The sequence below is a fragment of the Beta vulgaris genome, chromosome 3, assembly GCF_026745355.1.
Source record: "Beta vulgaris subsp. vulgaris cultivar EL10 chromosome 3, EL10.2, whole genome shotgun sequence".
Classification (NCBI taxonomy): Eukaryota; Viridiplantae; Streptophyta; class Magnoliopsida; order Caryophyllales; family Amaranthaceae; genus Beta; species Beta vulgaris.
This window is the reverse complement of record NC_079204.1, coordinates 20,366,761-20,373,213: the sequence shown is the minus strand read 5'-3', so window position 1 is coordinate 20,373,213 and position 6,453 is coordinate 20,366,761. Positions and strand designations below refer to the sequence as shown.

General features: G+C 38.8%; 1 non-coding gene across 1 annotated transcript; it reads right to left on the bottom strand.

Annotated features, from left to right (window-relative positions):
• Positions 1 to 744: 744 nt before the first annotated feature.
• On the bottom strand, positions 745 to 851 carry LOC125496153 (small nucleolar RNA R71). Its single transcript, XR_007272856.2, has one exon. It is a non-coding gene; the product is annotated as a small nucleolar RNA R71 (small nucleolar RNA).
• Positions 852 to 6,453: the final 5,602 nt, after the last annotated feature.

Below are 6,453 nucleotides of genomic sequence, written 5' to 3'. Positions count from 1 at the left end.
TGATTGAACATAAATCTGTAGAACTCCTCTCCCTGTGGATCGACCCGTATTTGCCAGTTTCTGCTAAACAGACACCGTGCACTTGCGGTATATTTTAAAACACATCAAGTTTTTGGCGCCGTTCCGGGGAGACGGCTAGTTTCTATAGTTTCTGATTAATTATTTGACTATTTCGCTTCTCATTGGAACTTCAAGTTCCAATTGAGGCCATCTCACTGCACATTTTTCTTTGTTTCTTTTATGCCCAGGTCTAAAAGAACAGGTTCTCCAGTTCCGACTGATCCTGATCTTGAGAAAACCATCCGGCAGCTCAAGAAGACACAAAAGAAGAAAAAGCAGTCTGCTAATCAGGGAAAAACCACGGAAGAACCAACAGAACCAATTATGCCTCCTAAGTCACGAAGTCTTATGGGGTACCTTTTCCTGGCAATGTTCCCACAGGCCCTACTATGCCTGATATACAAGCAGTCAACTTCGAAATCAAGCCTACCCTCATTAATATGATCCAGCAGAATCAGTTTGGTGGGCATCCATCTGAAGACCCTGCAAATCATTTACAACGGTTTCAACAACTTGTCGTACCGTTAAGCACCAAGGGGTCACTCCTGATCAGTTGAAGGTCATGGTCTTTCGAATTTTCATTAAAGGACAAGGCACAAAGTGGCTGAACATGTTAATGAAACTGAGTGGAGTGCTATATCTGAAGCATTCCTGAAAGAGTACTACCCTCCCACCAAAGATGCAGAAATAAGACATAAGCTTGCCACCTTCCAACAAGAACCCGATGAAACACTGAAGGAAGCATGGAATAGATTCAAGGATCTGCAGAGAGAATGCCCACACCACAATCTGGATAAGTGGTTCATCACCCAAGCATTCTACAATGGTCTACAACCCATATCAAGAGTACAATTGATTCATCTGCAGGGGGGGTCTTCTTAGATAAGGAGGTGGATGAAGGGTATAATTTTCTGGCCAACTTAGCAGCGAATGATCATAGTTTTTCCAGGTCTATTACAAAGAAAAAGTTGGATGTTGATGCATATGCCTTGTTGTCTTCACAAGTAGCCCAGTTGAGCATGAAGATGGACTACTGAAATCTTTGCAGTCTAGTATTCCTCCTATGAGTATTAATGCAATGTCTTCCATGGTCCTATTACTTCTTCCTTTTGTGAAGTGTGTGGTGTTCAAGGCCACTTTGGTCATGATTGTTGCTACAATCAACCTGATCCGAATCAAATGGCGCATGCAAATGTTTTTCAGCAGAGACCTCCACACAACCCATACTCTAACACATACAACCCAGGTTGGAGAGATCATCCTAATTTTTCCTACAAGAACAACAATGTTCAGAATCCTCAACCTCCACCACAATCTTCCTACCAACCACCACATGCTGCTAGACAACAATATTATCAAGGGGCTCCTCAGAAACCCCCTCCTGGTTTCATTAGGCCTTCACATCAAGGCTATCAGCAGCAAGCTTCTCACAAATGTCACTCTCAAAGCCTACTATGTCTGATCTAATGAAAATGATGGTTTCTATGCAGAAAAATCATGAGGAGAGCATCAAGGAGTTGAAGAACACTACCAAACACTTGGAGCTCAACTTGCTCAGGTGGCGAAAATAATGCACAGAGGCAACCAGGTCATCTGCCGGGCAACCCATCCCAAGGAGACTGTCAATGCCGTTACACTTGTAGCGGCACTGTTTTGATGCTCCTCCCATGCCCATGATGATGTGCTCCTAGCAAGGAGAAAGAGGTGGTAGAGGAAGAAGCGGAGAAAGAGTTCGATGTCTGAGGTCGAACTAGCTAAGGAAGATCAGACAGGAAAGCAAGGAAAAGGTTTTGAAACGCCTATTCACCAAGGCTACCTTTTCCCCATAGGATGCAGAAGTCGAAGGTCGATCAACAACTTGGTAAGTTCTTGACTATGGTCAAGAACCTTGAGGTAACAATTCCTTTTACTGAACTTATTTCTCAAGTGCCTGTTTATGCTAAGTTTTTGAAAGACATGATTACTAAAAAGAAAGACTTTGGTGGGGTAGATCGAGTCGCTCTAACTGAAGAGTGTAGTGCTGTTTTACAAAATAGAACCCCACCTAAGTTGAAGGATCCTGGTAGTTTTTCCATCCCTTGCCATGTAGGTGCATTATTTATAGATAAGGCATTGTGTGATTTAGGTGCTTCTGTGTCTGTCATGCCTTTATCTGTTTATAAGAAACTGAATATGGGAGCACTTAAGTGCACTCAAATTACTTTGCAAATGGCCGATCGTTCTATAAAATACCCTCTAGGTGTTTTAGAAGACGTCCCTGTTAGGGTGGGAAAGTTTTATATTCCTGTTGATTTTGTGTGCTTGATATGGAGGAGGATGCCCAAATTCCTATTATTCTTGGTAGGCCGTTTTTGTGTACTGCTGGTGCTGTTATAGATGTCAAGTCTGGGTCTTTAACTTTGAGTGTTGGTGATGATAATGTCACTTTTAAACTAACCAATGCTGTTAAGTCTCCTATGCTTGAGCAAACTTGCTGCAGGAGGAAAATGTTTGATGAGGGGGCACTCATTGCCAAGCCCCTCCGATTTGAGATTGAGGAGGTAATATGGTCGTGCGGGACCTTTATAAACCAGCGCTGTGCGGGAGGCAACCCGTAGTTTTTTTTTTTCTATTTTTTTTCTCCTTTTAGAGAGTGAGAGAGCGGGAGAGTCTAACTTAATTTTTCTTCTAAGCATGTCTATAGTTCATCTTGCGGCACTGAGGACATTGCCACGTTCAGCTTGGGGGAGGATTTTTGTATGTATTTTCTCTCTTTTACTACCTTTTAGTGTAGATTTTTTGCTTTCTTAGGCCAGATTTATTTGCTTTCAACAAAAAAAAAAAAAAAAAAATCATATTGCTGAAAAAACAAAAATACGATTTGACTGGATTGGTGTGATTGCTTCTCTGTGCCCCATGATTTTTTGAAAGTGTATTTGGGCTCTTTATCTGGATAGTTGCGGACTTGAGATTGTGATGCTGGAATGTGAACTCTAAATGCCTTGACCCTCAATGAGTTTTGATAATAAAGCGCTTATCTTGACTGCATACTTGAATTGGTTAGACTGTGAGGATTCATTCTTGCCAATGGATTCATTTCTATATCCATTCGTTTTCTTGTGTGTTAGTTCCTCATTAGCTGACTGATCTTGACTTTGACATCGTACCATTGATATCTGATGACTTGTGGCAATTGTTGTGATAGAGGCGTTCTTTTGTCTGTTTTGAGCCTTAAAGTGATTTTTGCGATATCTCTTATCCTCTTAGCCCGCTTAGCCTAATGACTATTTCATGTTACTAAACCTCATTACATGCCCATGGCCCTTGTTTTGTATTAATCCCAAGCCTAGCTTGGGGGAGCATATATTGAGTAATAGTTTTTTATGAGTTACTTTGGATGGAGATGATAGTATTAAGGTACAAAAGTTGAGAAAAAGAAAAGAATGAGAAAAGTGAAATACATGTGATTATGGATTGGAAAAAATGCAAAGAGAAAGAAACAGAAAGATTGAAAAAATGAACAAAAATTAAAAATTCATTCTTTCACAAATGCTTGCAAAGAAAAAAAATTCATCACACTGCTTCAAGGATGAGTTTATTGAAAATTTTGTGATTTATAGAATTGGGACGTTGCTATTGGCTATTATTCAGGTTGATACTTCTAGTGACTTGTGCTCTCCTATTCTTGGTTTTTCCACCACATTTCCCATACATAATCCTACCCACCTAAGCCCCATTACAACCCTGAAAAAGTCCTCTTGAGCTTGTGCTTACATTGTTTATTGGATTGATGTGGAGTCAGTTTGTCAAGGTTAAAGAGTACGTTCGCTACTTGAGTCGACATGATTAGGTTGAGTGGCATTATTACCTTTCTAAACACATGAGAGTGTGAGTGGGAAGGGTTATTATGGTTGGATGGTGAGTGATCGGCACATCTTTTGCCTGCCACAAAAATGTCGAGAGGAGTGACACCCTAGTGAGAGCCTTCTCGAGATTTGTATGTCATATAAGCAGCTCATTTGATTGCTTATTTGGGCGATGGTAAAAGAGTAATCTGAACAGTTGAACTTGAATTGTGCCTGCTTGAATGATTTATGAGCTTTATAAAAGATTTTGATCTCTGTTTTTATAATAAAGGGCGAAGCAATCATATTCATGTTCATGTCTTGTTTGCTTGAGGACAAGCAAAGGTTTAACTTGGGGAGTTTGATATGTCAAATTATATATAGTTTTTAGATGCATTTGATTGCATTTGGGAACTCCCTTTAGAGCATTTAGGTGCATAATGGCATGAATTACGTAAGTTGTGCTCTACTACTCCCCGTTTGCGTGTTTTGATCATTTTCAGGTTACTTTGATGCAAATTGATTATGATTACCTAAGATCAAGCCTATTAATCATTGAAGATGAAGATATCTTGCACAAGGATCACAATGCATCCTTTCGGGACAATTTCGAGTTAGAATGAAGCAAAGAGTTAGTGAAAGAAGTGTCAAAACTGACACCTGTTCACTATTTTGATCATAACTTTTGTATGAAAATTGATAATCAAGAAATTATTGGGTTGGAAACTAGACTTCAAGGGCTTTCCAATGATAGGTCACACCCCAAATCCGACTTCTGGTTTGAGAGATACACCTTCACAAGTTGACGCAAAATCGCAGTTTCTCGCCCGGTCGACCGGGCGGTTTCGCCCGAGGCGAAATCAAAATTTTCACTACATGCAAGGCAAATTAGCCCGGTCAACCGGGCGAGAAAAGAGCCAAAATCGCTTCGCGCCGATCGGCGGTTCGCCCGGTCGACCGGGCGGATTTGCTTTTTGTCGTAATTTCTAATCACCGTCGCCCGACCGGGCGGCTTCTCGGGACCCGTTTTTTCGGGTTTTTTAGCTAGTTTTGTAAAGAGTAAAAATAGGTTTTTAATATTTTCGTTTAGACTATCTTATTTTCTACGTTTTTAGGGCTAAACACTTAGTTTCTCTCTCTAGTTTTGTTTGAACTTTTACATTACAAGATTATAGAGATCGTTGATTTCCTTTTCATTGTTCTTCAATCATTCGGTATTCTTCTCTACTTAGTTTAATTTAATTATGTTTATTGAGGTTAATATCATCATGAGTGAGTAGTCTATTTCTAGGGCTTAGAGAGGGAAGCCATGTTTATACCTTTTTTATTGTGGTTTGATGTTCTTCAATAATTGGATTGAATTAGAATAATTCATGTTGATTTGTTATACTTGTTTAATTCATGTAATTGCGCAATATCATGAGTTATGTTTAGCTAATAAGAATTAGAATCGAAAGATCGTATTCATTAGAGGCTTGTTACAATAGGTAGATTTGATTATGTTGAGCGACCATACTGGCATATGTTAATCTAAGAGTTGTTAATGCCTGACCAGGGATTAACGAAATACTTTATTTATTCGAACCTCAATCCAAGTGTTGTTGAACTTTATTATATTGATTAAACTGGTATAAGCATGGTGGACCGATCAATTGCCCTAGGCCTTTAATTATTTGATAAATTCCCATTTTTCTGCGTTCTAGTTTATTCTAGTTTAGTTATTAATTCTTCAATTATTTTTCCTCTCTGGAAGTAGTTAGATAATTGAACATAAATCTGTAGAACTCCTCTCCATGTGGATCGACCCACATTTGCCAGTTTTTGCTAAACAGACACCGTGCACTTGCGGTATTTTTTAAAACACATCAGAGCATCAATATAAAGTATTCGATAATAAAAGTAATTCATACGATCGCATAAAAATTCATTAATAAGCTAATAACAACTAATAGTTCATTACAAACACGTAATTCATTACAACAGGAGGTTCAATAACAATATAATATCATATTCAACTACATAACAAGTTTAGCTTTACAACAAGTTAGGGTTTTAACTTTTATTGAAAGGCTGTTGGATCTTTTGAGCTCTTTCTTTTTTCATATTTTTATATGCCACTTTTTGCAAAAGATAAATTTTTAATTTTTTTTGGGGAATTTTAGACTTTATTGAATTTTTTCTTGGTCAAGAACAACTTTGACCAAGATTCAGATGTTGACTCGTTGGAATCCTACGTTTACCTCACTTAGTAAGTCATGTGCTTCTCACGTGTGCCATTTCCTCCCTAATTACTCCCATTGCGCTCCCTTTTCCCCCCTTAATCACACTCGAAAAAAGTCATTTAGTTCTTCTCTCAACCTCATTCGCCTTATTCTCTCTCTGCATTTTGAAGCTCCATTGGTGGTTTTTTGCATCAATTAACTGTTGCCCAACAAAATTGGCCTTTAATAGTTCAATTCAAGTAAATTCGAAGTTCCTATTAAGCTTGGTGTAGGATGAGCATATTGTTCCACCGGTGCCTTTATCGGTGATTAGTGTGTGCATTAGATTTACAACTTCTGCAAGATGC